The following is an 18,538-nucleotide window of genomic DNA, read 5'->3' as shown; positions in this document are numbered from 1 at the left end:
CAGAACGGCTTGTAACACGGTCAGGCGGGTCTCTCGGTGTCCTGGAACAACCAGAGAAATGTTACAGAGCATAAATATTCACGAATTTTAAGGCAGTTAAGGCCTACCTTCCACATTCTTGAATCGCACTACGGCCTCTGCTCTCGTTTGTACCGTAAACGTGAACATGAATATATCTACATACAAGTAACGGAAGAATATTCGTATGGGCAGTGCCGCAGCGCTTGTTCAGCCAGATATGCCCTTCTATACAGAACAGGTTCCGATGCGCACAATGCCTCCACAATAAAGCACTGCGCCATATCACTTTGAGGTACTTACGCATAGATAGGTTCTTCGATAGGGTCTGCATCGGAAGCAGGCATCCCTGGAAACGGGCGACAGAGCTACAGTGAGAACGTTTCTGTGCTAACAATGACAACGACAACTTGATGATGATGACTTGATGATGACAACTGATGGACAAGATGATGAATGCTGAGATGAGATGATGAATGTTTCTTTGCTAGAGAAGTGGAAATCCCCTTCGAACTTCGCTGAGAATGTATTCTTCTATATAAATCACGCATCCAAATCGTGTTTATATACGTAATATAATAAATAAATAAATAATATACATATTTACGTAATACCATATATGAATTCACGCAAATCATATCAGGTGTTGTGTCAAGTACATGCCGGACACTTGCATGTGCTTCCATGCAGAACGCGCATTTCTCGTACCGAGCTATTCGCGATATCGGAATGCATTCATGTAAGAGTTTGTATCCTCCTGAAGGAGCTCTACCTATAAAGGCAGCATATAGATCGCTCTTTGGGAGAACCACCTGCAGAAGCGAGCACTCGCTAGCTGGAATCGTGCCAAAGGAGTCACCCATTTGGCGGGGTACACATTCGTTAAAAGTGTCGCTTTCGGCAGTAGACGTTTTTAGGGAACCAGTCATCAGGAAAATTTAAGCAGGTACTCGAACGGGCATTCGTAGCACCACTTTTCCAATGTGCGCAGCAAGACAGCCATTTTGCATGCGTTGCGCATAAGGTGATATTTTAATGAAAAAATGGACAACACCGTTGACTATGGATTGACTGCTACGCGGAAGGCTCCTTGGCTATGTGTTTCTCCACGTCGGTTAGACGTGGGAGGGTATCTGTCGAAATCTGTGCTACAATTAACAAAATATTATTGACTTCACACGTTTATTAGGGACTTTCGTGGTGATAAGAGATACCAGAATTGGAGCCAGACATTAGTCCGAGCTACTGTATTTGTAAGAGGCCCCAACAAGCGTACTCATATGCGCCTGTCGCCAAATTTTGCCATTCAAGAAACAAGTGGGGTAGTGTTCGTGATATAGGCTTGAGGTTACTCATCAAAAGTATTTTCATCCACGTACATGGAAACATGCGGACAAGCAGGGAATGTGGTTCCAATTTATGTAGTTTCATGTACTTAGCACCGCCTCACATACCTGCGAGAAAGACGATGACGAACAGCAAGGGGAGGACCATGAACTTCATGTTGGCTTTCCTGCACCATTGCACAGAAATATCGTCAGTCTAGTATAAGGGCCTACGTTCTGTTTATTCAAATTCTCAAAAGAACGACAAAACAAGCTGTTTTGTTTTGTACATCTCGGTACACTTCACTTCACTTCACTTCACTTCACTTGGTTGATTGGTAGCGTTATTTCCGACTGATCACCGGGCCTCTAATTCGGCGTGCTGCTTAGTAGGATAGGTTGTCCGCCGTGGATCAACTTCGCAGGTGACTACCAAGCCTTTCCTCACAGTCGAGGGAATCGATATGGATGAAGAGCTTCCAAGAAACTAACCGTATTCGTTGGCGCACAAATCACGCCGTATCCATTCCGTACGCGAGAGTATACATTATAAAGCTTTCAGCACATCAGATTCGCTCAAAGAAAACAATATGATAAAGGAAGCCGCCAAATCAAAGATCAGCAACGTGTCACCAGCTCAGCTGCTGAGTGGTTATCGTGCTGGCCATCTCACGTCGAGACTGGGAGTCACCCGGGTTGGAGTCCTAGTGCCGGCCTCCAAGTGGTGACCGAGATCAAACTGGTAACCTTTATGACCAGTAAAAGCCTGTTACGGTTTGCTATATAGCGCTTTAAAATAGCGCTATAATTTCCTCCTTGCAGTGCTCCCAACCGCTAAAAAACAGCGCTTGCCTGAATTGAGATGGTGTCAGATTTTTCAGCACTAATATTAGCACTACATTAGTGTTGGCCAATGACCAGTTCCTTCAGCGATGACGTCGCGGAAGTCGCGCAGTTATTTTGCTTCCGCATTTCACAGCATGGCCCCATCCAAAATGTCTGTTGATTTTTTGTTCAGTCAGCTGATCGAACTTGTTCGTCCATATGCTGTCGAACCCCGGATGTGCCCTGATGGCAGAGAACGGAAACGACCACCGAAATTCCACTAAATAATAGCGCCAGCGCCGCTTTGAAATTGTGCACCTGCCAGTAACTGTGAGCGCTGTATTAGCGCACTGCATATGTCGGAAAAGGCTTATACGGACACACTAGCAACTGTAGGGCTCTTCGTTTTCGGGTCTTATTATTATTTTTAAAATTCGGGGGCGGGATAAAAAACCTGTGGCTTTTCCTAAGGAAAGTTGGGGAAGAATCGGGCATGTTCTGTGGCGTCTCTTATGCTCTCGGGAGTTTCTCGGAGAATGTAAAATTGTGTGAATCATTCTGCAAAGATGATTGCAGGAATATACCATGGGATTCCGTCCCATGTCTTAAAAAATCGGCATACGTACTACGTAGGAGGTGACTGACAGGACGACATGAAGGTGTTTCTTGGGTATATACTTAAGGGTTGAAGTTGATGACGTGATTCATCCCTTTCGTGGCTTAAACGGAAGGCTTAAATGAGATTGAAAGGGCCGTGGACACTAATGGTATAGCTCAGTGGTAGAATATGCTTCTTGGAGGTGTGCGCAGCTCAAAAGCTGAACTTCTGCATGAAGACTGAAGAAGCATGAGGGGCAACTTCTGCTGCATGACGATTAAAAGATCAAACGCTCAACTGGATATGACGCGGTGGACTGCATCACGGTTGCGGCTTGGGGTCTTCCATTCCTTCCAATAGCATTCCCAGGACTGGAGATTTGCGATAATTCCATTCCTTTCAATTCCTCGGAATGAAAAGGTATGGTCAGTTCCCACTCCTGGAATGGCTTGGCAACCCAATTCCATTCCGCTAATTCCCTCCATAAAAGAAAAGGACCGGTAATCACACTGGCAAGTCCAGCAGTTCTAGAGGAGATCGACATTACCAAGCACGGAGGTTCCTTACCCCACCCGGCATATCTTGCTTACCTCGGGGTTCCTTAACGTGAAAGGAAATATGAGCACGCGCCACGCCATATTAAACGTTCCCCTAGGAAGGTGATGTATCTATTCGAGTTGAACCTTGTCACCAAGTGGCGGATGTCGTCGTAGCTACCAAGTGGTGCCCGGGATCGATCTGGCAACCTTTGCAACCAATAGGCGGACATGCTGGCAACTGGAGGGCTGTTCGTTTTCAGGCTTTATTATTTTGGAATTCGGGGGTGGGGGTAAACACTCTTGTTTGAAAAATGCGTTTTTCGGAAGGAAATAGGGGGAAGAATTGAGCGTGTTCTTGAGCGTGTTGAGTGAGTTAATACGCCAAGCAGTTCTTCAGTCCAGTGTTATCGGTATACGCAATCGCATTAAAATTAAACACCTCACCCTCTAGTTTGACTTGTGGGCAAACGGGACTCTATAATCGGTGGAAGCTCGCGAGACAAGTAATATATAGTATCTGTTCACGCTTTGGAAAGGTATGCCCCTGCCTTTCTAAGTTCGTGGTTCTAAGGCCTTTTTTTTTTCTTTTTAAAACTTCACGCTCAACGTCCGTAACAGAAATACTAGATAGAAACAAAAAGGACAAACTGAGAAGGAAAGACGCAGTGGCTGAAGCTGAAACAAAATGGCAGAAAAAAACGCCTAGTAGGAGTCTGTCCACTTACGCAGCAGCTCAATAAACAATATCAATAATAATGAGAAAATACCGGGCCCTGAGCACGTACGCAAGTAAGCCCGTGCAACGTCCCGACATCTCCGTGTAACTTCCTGTGAGGACAAACGACGGATATTTGTGGGAAGTCCAAACCATGGCCACTCGGAGATGTGGGGGCCGTCTGTCGGAAAAATGTCTGTTTCACAGGGAGATCCGAATTGCCGGGAAAGGATATCCCCAGGAGCACCACGGGAAGTTTTGTTCCGTTTGGGTGGGTAAAAGTAAAATCGTGTGAATCATTCTGCCAAGATGATTGCAGGGATGTACCATGGGATTCCGTCCTATGTCTTAAAAGATCGACCTACAGGTGACTGACAGCACGACATTAAGGGGTTTTCTTGGGTACTTAAGGGTTAAAGTCGATGACGTGATTCATCCCTGTCGTGGCTTTAAAGGAAGGTATATGAGATTGAAAGACTCGCGGACACTTCTGGGACTGCCCAGTGCTACTACAGGCTTCTTCAAGGTGTGGGCTGCTCCAAAGCTGAACTTCTGCATGAAAACTGCTGAAGCATGAGAGGCAACTTCTGCTGCATGCCGACTGCAAGATGAAACGCTCAACTGGGTATGACTGCATCAGGGTTGCGCAATGGGGTCTCCCATTCCGTTCCAATTCCAATCTGAGGAATGGAGTTTTGCGATAATTCCATTGGTTTCAATTCCTCGGAATAAAAAGGTATGGGCAGCTCCCAGTCCTGGAATGCTTGGCATCCCAATTCAATTTTGTTAATTCCCTGAATAAAAGAAAAGGACCAGTAACCATACTGGCAAGTCCAACAGTGCTAGAGGTGATTGGCACAACCAAGCAAGGAAAAAGCGCAAAGAAAAGGTTATTTCACTCTTGACCGTGTGCAGGTGCGGTGCAAAGGGTGCGAGGGCAGAAGCCCCAACACGTTGAAACCAAAACTGCCACCAGGGCATCCAGACCATTCCATTCTCATTCCTAGCACAGTTTCCGCCATCCCATTCCAATTCCATTCCGGGCTCTGCTAAAACTGGAATGATTCCGGAATCATTCCAACTCCAGAGTGCCAACTCTGCAACCCTGGACTGCATGCATATAGGCAAAGGTTTTTTTGCAGACCGGTGGGTCGGTTCTTGACATACAATCACGCTTAATGCACCCGGGAAAATGGTGCGACGCCGGTGGTATCTCTTCGAGTTTCATGAGTGCAGCGGAGGACGCAGCAAGGACGTGCGGGACGCGTCCTCCTGGCGCCCTCTCCTTTCCATCCTGGTCTCGGCTGTCCTCAAGCTCAGCGAGATGCTGACGTCAAAACAATTACAACAGCTTACAGCTTGTGTGCTGCTATTACGTTCTACGAAAATGTCGTCTGGCAGAAACTCACGTATAGTCAGCTTGCTGTCCAAGGGCACGAACTCTGGGAGTCTAGTCTACCGGCTGGCACTAAACGTTCAGCCTTGGAACATTTTAGTGCGCTTTCAAGGAGCACAATGACTAGCTTTATGTTCTCGCACGAGAAACAGGGCCACCACACTCAAACTTTACAACACAAAGAGGGCTTTCTACGTATAGGATTATTTGTAAGAGCGCATGTCGTATACGCGTTGATCGTAGTGTCTCGTTTCTTGCTATCTTATATCTTCTCAGAGCGGTTGCGTTCTTTGTGAAAAGAAACAGCTCTTCGCTGTTGCATGCTTTTGAAAACGAGCTGCAACCACAATAAGAACGTTCATGGTTTCGCGTAAATGTGCTCGTTAAAGCCGGATCGTACTGTCGAAACTGTATTGACGTGAACAGCTTTCAATGGAGAACGGCAGAAGGGGAGCTGCCTGCGACACAGTTGTCTCAAATCTTCATTCAAATGTAGAGGAACCCGTGTGGGCTTGCCCGACCCTCAATGAGCCTTGCCGTTGTTGCGTTTCAGGGTGGGTCACATTGCCTACCGGTCTATTGGTAGGAAGAAACAATATTGCAACACCTGGAGATTACTGGCATAATAAACCACCAGCTGTCGATTTCAGAGAAGTGTGTCGCAAGCAGTAGATATTGGCTAAGAAGGCGTAACCTGAGGAAAGAATAGGGCTGTGTGTCGTCTTTACGTTTTCGCTTCGGGGGCTGCTCCTCCTTATTGAAACGTTAGTTTACTCGTGGACAGATATCGCACGACAGCGCCATCACGACTATCAAATGAGAAATTATTTCCAAAATAGATGTTGGGCCTGTAGTCTATTTTAATTATTTAAACGGAGACTCCGAACCAAAAACCTGTTGAGGTAACACATGCGACATCATTCCGTACGGTATTATATTTTAGGGTATACCATCTCTCATCACCAAGTGGCAGAGGTAATTAGAAAATGAATATTTTCCTTTTGGGTGATTAGGCGCTCCTCCGCGGAAGAGCAGTCGAACAACACTGGGCTTCACCTGACCGGTATTCCGCGTGTACGGCTTTTTTGAGGTTTTGCTTTTACCGCTGGCGTATATTTTAGAACGAAATCGAGGAAGCAGGTGACAGGTCATCCATGTGGCACGAAGAAGTGACAATGCCTCGAAAACATCCACTGGCCCAGACAAGACTACCGGTGACGTCACGCAAGGTACAGGAGCTAGGAGAGGGAACCTTCTGAAGCTTCGGTTTCGTTTTCAGCTTCCTAGCTCTTTCGGCAACTAACGAGTACCCTGCTGCCAAGCCTTCTTTATTTGACATTTCGGAAGAATGCATCGAACTCATTTGCGTAGCCATTAAATAGTTTCGGGTTGCCCCGGCGTCTCCCTTTTTAGGAGGGGTTAAATGTGGATTGAAACATCCCATTATCCCCGTCCGCCAAAGTTTCAAGCTGCAAAACTATTATCGAGATAGAAAAAAATGTCAGAACACTGAAGGAGATGTACGAATCCCACGGATGACAGTTGCCGATGCACTCTGAAGGATAGTCAATAGCGCATTGCAATTGCAATGGGTAAGGGGATTTTTTTTAGGGAACAAAATCTGTCGTTGCAAGCAACAGTAAGACAGCAGCTTTCTGAAGAGAAAATCGCTCGACTGAATGCGTATGTCAGCCCATTAAAATACTATTCGCAAGGTGTCCATATGCACGCTTCTCCAGGAGTTGTTTTCGCGATACCGTGGCAGAACAGGCGCTACCCAGGGGCTAGCAACACATTCTTCATGAAGGCCAGACAGACTTGTAGAACATTAGTATAACGGTAGCAAGAACTAAACAACGGCCTCCACGTCAACTGAATTGGTCCGATTATCCCGAATGGCTTTTCGACGAATTATGGTCATCGAGGGATAAGCCTCCTATTCCAGCAAGCAGCCGCCCCAGCACAGGGCCCTCTTCTACAGGTTTCCGGGGAAAAAGAATAAAGACCGAAGAAAAAAAAACAATTGCTCTGATTCACGTGTTGCTCATACCCGCGTGAGCTGCGCACACGACCTACGTCACAGATCACATGCAAGGGGAATGTCCAACGTCGCAACGTTCCCTCATTCTCCAACACGCTCGGTGCAAGAGCGGAAAGTCCTTTTTTTTGTCAGATCTACGCGAGGCTCACACACGCGCTAGAAGTCACATGCGCCCATCGTTCCTTCGATGAGCTCATTTTGTCCCTGGCAGAACGCTTTACAGCAAAATAAAATAAAAAAGGTCACTTGAGTACTCATAAAGGTACTACCGCATCTGGAAAGGCAAGGTGTGTGTGAGACCGAAACGGCTAACGTTCGGCGTCGTTTCGCAGACTATGCGGACAAGTTTCTCTTCCGAAAACAGATTACTTCTTAACTAAAGGAGTTATAAAGATTCGCACCCTCTCAGTCAGACCTCGGCAAAACTCACTCATGAGCGCACTCACTCATGCTCACTTACGCTCAATTCGCGTAATAAACTCAGCGTGAGTGAACAATCAGAGAGCTGAGTAGGTCGTGAGTGAGTCTGAGTGAGGGAGCCGTGAATCGAACGGGCGGTGAGCGAGCGTGAGTGAGCGGGCCGAGAGTTGAGCGGGATGTGAGTAAGCATGAGTGAGCGAGCCGAGAAGTGAATGGGTAGTGACTGAAAGTCAGGGAGCGAGCCAAGAGCTGAGCAGGCAGTGAGTGAGTGAACGTGAGTGCGCAATGAGTGAACGTGAGCGCGCGATTCGAGAGCTGAGTGGCCAGTGACTGAGCGTGAGTGCGCGAGTCTGGAGCGGAGTGGTCAGTGGGGCTATGAACTGAGTAGTGAGCCGCCTATTTGCATACGCTCACTAATTAAATAAACATCCTAACTTTTAAATTTTGCTTAGCACGCTTACGGAACCTTTGTTATACGCATCGGGACTTTCTGCGAGAAATACTGCAAGAAAAAAACGCGATTTTTTCGAGTAATTAATTGGTTTCGGTTTACATATTTCTTGCGCGGAGCAGTGCACCAATGCTCTCTTTGGATCAGCTATCCGGCTGGCAATTTCGTCTTCATCCGCTCGGTTGACACACGGGGGTGATGGAAGATAAGGAACATCCGTAAGACCGCAAGACGCTTAGCGAGCAGTAAGTGAGCGTGAATGAGCGAGCCGAGAGTAGAGCGGATGGTCAATGAGCGTGAGTGAGCGAGCTAAGAACAGCGCGGGTGGTGAGTGAACTTGACTGAGCTAGCCGAGAGCTGAGCGGACGGTGAGCGCGCATGAATGAGCGAACCGAGAGCTCAGCAGACGGTGAGTGAGCGTGAGTGAGCGAGCCGATAACTGGGTGGGTGGTGAGTGAACTTGGGTGAGCGAAAGTCAAAACTGCCGAGGTCTGCTCTCAGCAGCTAAACAAGAATGACGTAAGCCGAGCACACGAAAGGAAGGGCAATGCAGGTGATTGTCTCCGAGGTCATCTGCATCGCGTTCGCACCGCAACATACTGAGTGAAAGGACCTCGGTAAATACGCCGACTTTCGCTTACCAGTGTGGGTGCTCACATGACCATGTTCCGTTGAACGGGCTGTTATGCTCCTGGTTGTACGAACACGTGCGACACTAACCAGAAACAACATTCCACGAGCCGATGACCTCCGCTAGATCTACGGACGCCGTCTATCATTCCCGCCCGGCGGACCGCTCTTTGATTGGCCTCGTGCGCGTCAAAGGGCGCTCACTGATTGGCGTTGTCCAAGTGACGTTTCCATAGAGGGAATTCGGGAATGCTCTCGACACAAGAGGGACGAAGCGGGGTAATTGGTACAAGTTCATATCGGCTTACTGCAGCAATAGACGCGGACAAGAACATATAACATGAATGGCACAAATCACCTGCAGACTTCCAACGAAGTAAAGTTTATTCAAAGAATATTTATAGAAAGAAAACCAAGGAAAAACCTCGGACCGCACAGCCGGTGACAGGATTCGAACCCGTGTCACCTCCCAGTCTCGGCGTGGAAAGCGATGACTCTAATCACTATGCCACGGGAGCTGGTGTGTTTGAGAATCTGGCCGACGCCTTAGAGTAATGCAACACGCGTCTTCCATAGATCGAGCCCCATCTAGTAACCTGGCACTCCATTGCAGGCATTAATCATGTGCACTTCTGTTTCACGAGGCTTCAGTGCCCACAACACAGAGACCATACTCTGCGTAAAATAACGGGGGCCTTTGCCATCCACATGTTTCACTCACTGACCAGGAAAATGAATTTCTTGATGGTGTACGAATTTTCTTGAACCTTGGTGAAACCTCAAAGTCAGGAATATGACACACTTTCTAAGCTGAACACTTTCTAAGCTACCACGTGGTGAGTCTGGGAAATTGATGACGAGTACTGGGTTCCTATCCTATATGCGCTATGATGACGTACACAGTTGTTTTTTTTTTTTTTCTATAATCACTTCCTGTATGAATGAACTTCACTTAGTTGATATTCTGCTGTTGGTTTATTCGGTGTTCTAAGTCATTGTCTGCGTGTATTGCTGCAGTAAGTCGATATATACGCTCAACATCCGTCGTCTGCTCTTGTCATGAATTACGTCAAATTGCGCATTGATGAACGAGGATTAAAACGGCACTGTAGTTTTGGAATCCACAGCCGTAGATGTTATAGTCCATTTAAGGATTGGAAGTTAATATACGTACAATACGGTTGTTGTTGCTGGAAGCTGTTCAAGGTATTTGAGCCATCTTGTCGCGTCGTCTACAGTGTTCGGCCAGGGCTCGGGCTTATTTGTCATGGCGTTCATGTCCCATGTGTATGTCTGTGAATTGTACCACTTTACAGTTCTCTGTAGGAGTCTAGCAGTATGTCTAAGTATACATAACAACAACAAGTTTATTATGAGATAATGAATAGGGAGTTTCTTCGCCATGGGCGATACTCTACCCCATTGCTGGTGATCATGCGGGGAATGAAATAATGAGCCGGACCGCCAACGATGGCGCTGAAAAATTGGTCGCGCACAATCTTGCGGGAACTCCGTAGAGCATGATGTTCGGCTATTTTTTTCTGATGGGATAGCTCCTGAATACACCTGTCAATTATCATTAATTTGAGTAATTTAGACATGCTCTTCACATTGGTGTAGTAAAAAAGTAAGCTTTACTTGGCAAATTTCCGGCTTCAGTTCGCAAAAATTCACATAATTAAACTTAAGTTACATGACATTCACATCAGGCAAAAACCTAGTTAGAACAATGCCCTCGACCGCATGACTCTGTGTGGTGTAGTTTTTTTTTATGACATGTTTTCTGGGACACCCTGTTTAACGTTTTATTTCTACCCCTAACTACTGGTACCTGGTACAGGGGTAATCAAGGGGAAAAAACATTGCATCATTATTCATGTTACAGAAAAGAGTGGTACGCACGAATGTTAACGCAGAACCCAATCCTAGTACACAATTAATTTTCAGAGATATATCGCTCATGAGATTGACAGACAGGTACAATTATCGGTTAATTGTTACTTATAAGAGGATGACTTATAATAATAACGTACGGTTTTATAATAGGGTGATTCCATCTCAACTCAGGAAGGATGGTCCGGACACCATCACTGATTTCTTTTGAAAAAAAAATGTTTTACCGCAACACGCATACATATAGGAGCAATAAATATTTCGGCTCTTTGTATTGTGGTCCGTCAGCAACAAATTGACTCGGCGACGTGGCTTTCTGACGGAGCGACTTTGACATTTTGTTCCTCGCCAGCGGAGGGTCCCAAACTATAGATTTTTTTTTTGTGCAATGTGTCAGGTACAATGGCTTTCACTGTGCGAGACACGACTCGTCAGAGAAATGCGTCGAACAAACACGGCATGGATCATGAATGTCTTCACCAACCGCTTCCAACAAGTTTCGTTTCCGCGCATTCTCCGTCGGAATCTTGTGGTACATCGCGTCATTTGTTGAAACACCACACTTGGTGTATCCCCGAATATTACAGTAGATACCTGGCATCGCTGTCAGGTGAAGTTCTGTTCAATTTCGGCAGGAAATGAACTTTTTGCATACACAAACCACGCCAGACGCAATTCACGCCGTGCGATATCGTTGCGAGGAAAGCGAACAGAGGGCGCTGACAGCATTTTGGGATACTGTTTATTCGATATTTTGAGGAATTGTCCCAGCAATTCTTCTTCTGATTCTTAAAGCAGTGTTTATTAGTAATTAATAGCCTGTCAAAAGTTCATCGTGTAATACTTTGGTATTACGTGACGGGAGTACTCGGATCATGACTTTTTTAGCCGTTGTGGGGCGCTACCTACCGTCTGATCAAATTTTTCTAATTAATGCTGTGCAATAATTGCATTGCATTGCCATGCCTTGCATTACGTTTAACAGCATTTTATTGAACAAAATTATCGATCACATAATGTTCCTGAGTTGTTTGCATGCTGAGAAGTGAAAGCGTTTGTAACATAACATTTTCCTGTAACCACAATGGCTGCGGATATACTCAGAAAACATCGCGGATGCCGATGCGGATATGTATGCCAATTAACACAGTTGCGGATGCGGTTGCGGATCTTACACGCGAGGGTACGGTGCGTGTGCGGTACTGTCACTATTATTCGCGCTAACCTCAAGGCGTGGCACTTCACCTAACACTGTGCAAGGCGTAAGGTAAGGACATCTTCCAGGATATTCTTGTTTATTCCGTGTTAGCGCCACGAAGCAACTGTGGCCATAGGCGACGTACATATTTGGACAGATGGAGAGAGGACAGCAGGGTGGACTTGGAGACAGGGTGTTAGTCCTGGGCCTTCTTTTGGGAGAACTGGGCCAACATTCGTCTTGAAACTATTCGGAAAACCAAAGGAAAACCTCAGCCGGGACAGCCGGTGGTAGGATTGGAACCCACAACCTCCCAGTCTTCAGCACTACCTTGGCTATACCACCAATGGAGCGTGACGCCGTAACCCGCTCCGCCATGGCGCTGCTCTTCCAGAATGTTGCGGACTACTGACTTCTGGAAGGCGCTGGTGTAGAGCGGGAACAAAACTGTCTCCGCGGCTTGCCTGTAAAACTCAGTACCTTTGCTCTCAAGCAACGCCTATTTTATGACACTATGCGTTCTGTAATTGGTAGCACTCCGGACCGGAAATCATGAGGACCTGGGTTCGACTCTTGGGGTCCAGTCCCTTTTCCTGCGTTGCTTAATTATTGAATGGCATGACAAAATATGTTCGTGATTTGGTTTCTGCGCTCTTTTATTGTTTCCACCATGTGTCACATTGTTTGCGAAAGAATTCCTTGTTTTCCGTTGTTGCAAGCATGTCGCAGGTTTCCTTCGGGAGCTTTGCTGGCAGGATTAGACGGCCTCTCCAAACTGTGACATAAACAGATGGAAAAACCACTTAGTAAAACGCAGACAGGACGGCACCGGGCACACATCTGCTGTGCAGAACGTGCAGAACGTGGCGAACTGTGCAGAACGTGGCGGTGGCGTCTCTGCGGTGACGGGCACCGCAGCGTTTGAATAGAGTTACTAATAAGATCCGCTTCTGGTTAGTTACACCAATGGGGTGAGCTCAGTCTGTCCATGAGATGGTTGCAGCAGAAAGCAACACTTCGGAGCACGCTGGATAGATGGCATCGTGGCGCTAGATGCTCGCGGAAACAACACGGCGCTCCTGCTTGCCCTTATTTATACGCGTGCCATTCGGGCACGAAAACAAAATGACATTAGTGTGCAATATCAGTTGATGATGTCTCCTGTGCGGGTCTCCTAGTAGCCGCGTGAGAGATGGGGCACGTGACGACTATAAACGTGTTCTAAGAGATTAAAAATACTTATAATACTCCAACAAATGAGAGAAACGCCAAAAGTCGGAATGAGGACTTTGCATATTCGCGTCCCCCTGGCGGCGGAATGCCGAACGTCGTATCTTTCCCCCCAATAAACATGGGGACGCTTTTCGGACTGGCACGTTGCGTTCGAAAACAGCAAGGGAAACTTGTGTGAAGAAGGATGCAGGAATAGTGAAGGCGTATTTTACTGCGTACGAGTACAAAGAGTTGTCAAATCTCGGCCTCAAACGTCCGCGTAAACCTTGAAACCGATTATCTCCCCCCCCCCCTATAAACATGGCAGTCCTCTGCAGGTGGCTGCACATGCGCATACGCTTACCTAGAAAAGGTCCATTCCAAGCAGCGCAACATCTTGGTCCAATATTGAACCAATGTTGGCGATGTCGGCCCAATTCATATTGAACCAAGATCGAGCAAATATTGGGCTAACATTGCCAATATTGGTCCAATATTGGGTCAAGATGTTGTGCTGCTTGGGATTACAGGAAAAAGATGCTGTTCAAACACAGCGTGAAACACCGCCGTAGCGACAGCAGCATGTTAAGAGGGAATCTGGCCAGTATTGGATCATACCTATATCTGAAGCTCCGCCAACTTATTGAGCTGTCCGATCAATGACATCGTGAAATAACAGGTGCTACCGATCACCGAATCCTTACAATCCGTCTCCTTACCCTACACGGGCGGCGCCATTTTGCATGGCACTTGAATTGGACAAGATTGAAATCGATACTTCTTGCAATCTGCAAAGCTAGTGCATTTTTGTGCCAGCTTCATGGACGCCAACGAAAGCATTTAACACAGCAAAGAGGTGACAGTGAATGGGTGAAGAAAAACGGAATAAAAGGGGAAGAGAACAGCCATTCGCACCGGTGAGTTTTGTCACCGGTTGTTTTCTCACCGGGGGGAAAAATGTGACACAAATTTTGTTTCTCGGTTAGCTCACAGCATTAAAAGGAGCAGTATGTTAGTAATTAACTCGTATGTGAGGTTGCCCCCTAACGTGTGCTGTGCCACCGGCCACCTATGCCCGGGAGTCCTGCTCGGTTTCTCCTCGCTCTTCGATGAAGAAAGAATGGCGTAGACACAGCAAAAGGACACGACGGAACGCTTAAGCAACACAAATGCTTCTAGAGTGAGTGTGTCAGTTTGTTGGGTCTTCGTTTACAGCTCAAGCTTTCCTATCACCAATGAATACCATTGGAGAGCCTTTTAGGAATGACGCTACGTTTCGACGAATTCAGTCGAAATTACGTAGCCTGCGTAGGTAAGGTTAGGTGCTCCAGGTACATACCAGAACGGCTTGTAACACGGACAGGCGGTTCTCTCGGTGTCCTGGAACAACCAGAGAAATATTACAGAACATATTCACGAATTTTAAGGCAGTTTGATAAAGTAATGTTGTGAGAGCATTATATTCATCCATTACTTTCATCCCTTACTACATTCAACGACTGTGATTGTGACTGCCTCATGGGTGTTATTCATCTTCTGATTGTTGTACGTTACCACAAGGCTGTGTTCGGTTGATACATTTTATGCTTTGAGTATTATTATACCCAGACAGAGAAGATACTGCTAAGCCCCGAAGAAAACCTTGTACACTAAAGCTTACACGCAGAGTCACCTGGTGGTCGCCGATGTCAGCGTTAATGACATCCTCAACGTGTAATTTGGATCGTGCATATCGGGGGCTGGCAAAACCGGACATTCTACTGGGGTGCTGTATCTACAAGGGGAGCGTTGGAGCGGGATATATGATACTGGAACTACCACTCGCATAAGCCTTTTTCTCTTGTTTTCACTTGTGAGCCCGTATGAGACGTCTGTTACTTTGGCAGCGGCGAGTCATTTTCCTTGTGCTCTCAGGGGATGACGTTGCTTGCAGCCGACGTTCGCGACATCTGACGAGAGCTATCTCGTCGAGCTTGAATGTTATTCATTTGAGTTTGATGTCGGCAGCGATGACGGTAATCTGCGGAAGAGCCTCCTGGCAGCGGCAGCACTAAGTAAGGGCTCCACTGGGACTCGTTTGAGAAGCGCAGGAGACCCTCTGTTCAACAGACGATCGATCTATAGTAACCGCTAAGGAGGAGAACCACTCAAGCCGGAGGCCAGGGATAAACTGTTTAATTCCGCCTTACATCGGCGACTCGGTTCCTCGGGGTCGGTGGGAGGTAGCAGGTGAATACGTGGGTGGTAGGAACGCTCGGCGTCTTCAGATCAAACGGCTACTACACAATCCGGAGTTGGAAACGCTACGTGAACACAACATACTCAATCAATTATTGGGAGATTGTGGGAGTTGATCTGACCGATTTCCATGTATGCACATGGAAGCGGAAGCTCAGTCAGGTGGACGGATTCCGGCACACTGGACACGGCCGATCTTCCACGGCACGTTCTTCAAACACACTGCGGCCTATGTTCTGGTTTGTACGGTAAATGTGAATATGACTATATATCTATATCCAAATATATTTAAGTTCCTGAATAATATTCCTATGGGCACTGCCGCAGACAGACCTTCATCAGCGAGATCTGCCCTTCTTTACATAACAGGTTCCGATGCGTACAATGTCTCCACACTAAAGCACTGCGCCATATCACTTTAAGGTACTTACGCATAGATAGGTTCTTCGATGGGTTCCCCGTAGGAAGCAGGCATCCCTGGAAACGGGCGACAGAGTTAGAGTGAGAAAGTTTCCGTGCTAGAGAAGTGGAATGCCCCTTCGAACTTCCCTGAGAATATACTCTCCTACATAAATTACCTATCCATACCTTGTTTAATACACTTGTTTGCATAATATTATATGTGAATCTCACACGAAGCATACCATTTTTCTGTCAAGCACATCCCTGGCACTACCATGTGCTTCCATGCAGAACGCGCATTTCTCGTACCGAGCTATTCGCGATATCGAAATGCATTCGTCTAAGAGTTGGTATCTTCCCGAAGGAGCTCTACCTATAATGAGAGCATATAGATCGCTCTTTCTGAGAGTCACCTGCAGAAGCGAGCACTCGCTAGCTGGAAGGCATCGTGTAAAAATCGTGCCAAAGGAATCACAGGCGGGGTAGTACACATTCGTTAAACGTGTCGCTTTCGGCGGTAGACGTTTTTAGGAAACCAGTCACCAGGAAAATTAAAGCAGGTACTCGAACGATATTCGTGGCACCACTTTTTCCAATGTGTGCAGCAAGACAGCCATTTTGCATGCGATGTGCGTAAGATGATGTTTTGCGATCGAAGGATTTGATGAAAAAATGTACTACACCGTTGACTATGGATTGACTGCTACGCGGAAGGCTCCACGCAATGTACATATGTTTACTTACACATATGTTTCTCCACGTCGGGTAGAGGCGGGAGGGTATCTGTCGAAATCTGTGCTACAATTAACAAACAAAACATTATTGACTTCACGCGTTTATTAGGGATTTTCGGGGCGATATGAGATACCAGAATTGGAGCCAGACATTAGTCCGAGCTAGCGTATTTGTAAGAGGCCCCAACAAGCGTACTCTTATGAGCCCGTCGCCAAATTTTGCCATTCAAGAAACAAGTGGGCTAGTGTTCGCGATATAGGCCTTACGCTATTCATTAAAAGCATTTTCATCCAGGTACATGGAACCATGCGAACAATGAGGGAATGTGGTTCCAATTTATGTAGTTTCATGTACTTGGCACCACCTCACATACCTGCGAGAAAGACGGCGACGAACAAGAAGGGGAAGACCATGAACTTCATGTTGGCTTTCCTGCACCATTGCACAGAAATATATAGTCAGGTTAGTATAAGGACCTACGTACGGTTTACTTATATTCTCAAAAGAACGGCAAAACACACTATTTTGTTTTCTACATCTTGGTACACTTCACTTCACATGGTTGAGTGGTAGCTTTATTTCCGAGTGATCACCGGGTCTCTAAGTCGGCGTGCTTCTTAGTGGGATGGATTGCTCGTCGTGGGCCGACTTCGCAGGAAACTGCCGAGCTTTTCCTCGCAGTCGAGACTGCCAACACGGATGAAAAGCTTCCAAGAAACTAACCGTATTCGTTGGCGCACAAAGGACGACGTCTCAATTCCGGATACGACATACATATATACACTATATATACACTATATACACTACGGATATACGGATATACACTATAGAAATGTTTAGCACATCAGATTCGCTAAACGAAAACTATACGATAAAGAAAGCTGTCAAATCAAAGATCAGCAACGTATCACAAGCTCACGTGGCTCAGTCGTTATCCTGCTGGCCACGTCACGTCGAGACTGGGAGGTACCCGGGTTCCAATCCCGGTGCCGCCTTTGCTGTCTGAGGTTTTTCTGGGACCAGTGGTGAACTCCTTCAGTGATAACGTCGCAGAAGTCACGGAGGTGCTTTGCTTCCGCGTTTCACTGCACTGCGAACGCATTGGAACCGGTGAGTCTGTCATCCAAAATGTCTGGTGATTTTTCGTTCGGTGAGTTCATCGAACTTGTTCGTCCGTATGCTGTTGAACCCCGGAGGTGCCATGATGGGAGAGACCCGAAACGAGCACCGAACTTCCACTAAATTATAGTTTGCCGCTTTGCAAGTGTGAACCTTCCAGTGAAAGTGAGCGCTGTTTTTGCGCGCTGCCTTGTAGCACTATATTAGCGCGCTGCTGCATGTCGGAACAGACCTTATGCGGACAAGCCTGTAACTGTAGGGTTCTTCGTTTGCAGGTTTTATTAGTTTTGTAATTCTTTGGGGGGGGGGGGGTAAAATCCCTGCTGTTTTTCGGAAGGAAATTGCGGAAGAATGGGGTGTGTTCTATCGCGTGTTTTGCGCTGTCGGGAGTTTCTGGGTGAAAGTAAAGTCGTGTTAGTCAATCTGCCAAGAGGATTGCAGGGATCTACCGTGGATGTCCATCACACGTCCGAACAATAGCCTTTGGTACTACCTAGGACGTGACTGACAAGAGGACATTGAGGTAGTTTCTTGGGTACTCAAGGGCTAAAGTTGATGACGTGATTCATCCCTTTCGTGGCTTAAAAGGAAGGTATATGAGATTGAAAGACTCGCGGACACTAATGGGACTGCCCAGTGGTAGCATATGCTTCTTGGAGGTGTGGGCAGGTCCATAGCCGAACTTCTGCATGGAGACTGTAAAAGCCTGAGCGGCAACTTCTGCTGCATGACGACTGCAAACTCAAACGCTCAACTGGGTATGACGGGGTGGACTGCATGGAT

General features: G+C 46.8%; 1 long non-coding RNA gene across 2 annotated transcripts; it reads right to left on the bottom strand.

Annotated features, from left to right (window-relative positions):
• Positions 1–17,348, bottom strand: LOC135377068 (uncharacterized). 2 transcript variants are annotated; one of them, XR_010418001.1, is made up of 3 exons: positions 17,010–17,348; positions 15,931–15,976; positions 1–41 (listed from the first exon to the last, which is right to left on the bottom strand). It is a non-coding gene; the product is annotated as an uncharacterized LOC135377068 (long non-coding RNA). The 2 variants fall into 2 exon arrangements; XR_010418000.1 differs by lacking the exon at positions 1–41 and adding an exon at positions 14,525–14,641 and having other exon boundaries at positions 17,010–17,344.
• Between the last annotated feature and the right edge of the window lie 1,190 nt (positions 17,349–18,538).

This window comes from Ornithodoros turicata, chromosome 1, assembly GCF_037126465.1.
Source record: "Ornithodoros turicata isolate Travis chromosome 1, ASM3712646v1, whole genome shotgun sequence".
Classification (NCBI taxonomy): domain Eukaryota; kingdom Metazoa; phylum Arthropoda; class Arachnida; order Ixodida; family Argasidae; genus Ornithodoros; species Ornithodoros turicata.
The sequence above is the reverse complement of the archived record's forward strand: the minus strand, read 5'-3'. Positions and strand labels throughout refer to the sequence as shown.